General features: G+C 38.8%; 1 protein-coding gene across 1 annotated transcript in view; it reads right to left on the bottom strand.

The window, feature by feature from the left end:
• The window catches only part of DMGDH (dimethylglycine dehydrogenase), a 124,142-nt gene that overhangs the window by 106,574 nt on the left and 16,959 nt on the right, over positions 1–609 (bottom strand). The gene's annotated exons all lie outside the window — the stretch shown is intronic.

Consider the following 609-nt stretch of genomic DNA (forward strand, 5'->3'; position numbering starts at 1 on the left):
TCAGCATTTCTTAAGCTCAAGGAACTGAAGAACAAATTCAAACCTCGAGTTGCTATAATCAAGGATGCTTTAGACAGAATAGTAAATGATCCAGGAAGTATTAAAAGAAGATGGAAAGAATATACTGAGTCACTGTACAGAAAGGAATTGGCAGACACAGAAGAATTTAATGAAACAACATATGAGCAAGAGCCTATGGTGATGAAGGAAGAAGTTCAAGCCACTTTGAAGGAAATAGCAAAAAGTAAGGCCCCAGGAATAGATGATATAACAACTGATATATTTCAGCTAACAGATGCTGCCCTGGACGTGCTCACCAAGTTGTGCCAAGAAATCTGGAGAGCAACCACTTGGCCAACTGACTGGAAAAGATCTATATTTGTTCCTATCCCAAAGAAGGGTGATCCAACAGAATGTGGAAACTATAGAACAATATCATTTCTTTTACATGCCAGCTAGATTCTGCTGAAGATTATCCAAAAAGACTGGAACAGCACATCAGCAGAGACCTGCTAGAAGTCCAGGCTAGGTTTAAAAGGAGTCTATTGATATTGTAGCTAATGTTAGATGAATCTTATCTGAAGGCAGGGAATACCAGAAGAATGTCTA

Source organism: Elephantulus edwardii, unplaced genomic scaffold (assembly GCF_000299155.1).
Source record: "Elephantulus edwardii isolate Elephantulus edwardi_28Jun2011 unplaced genomic scaffold, EleEdw1.0 scaffold00082, whole genome shotgun sequence".
Classification (NCBI taxonomy): domain Eukaryota; kingdom Metazoa; phylum Chordata; class Mammalia; order Macroscelidea; family Macroscelididae; genus Elephantulus; species Elephantulus edwardii.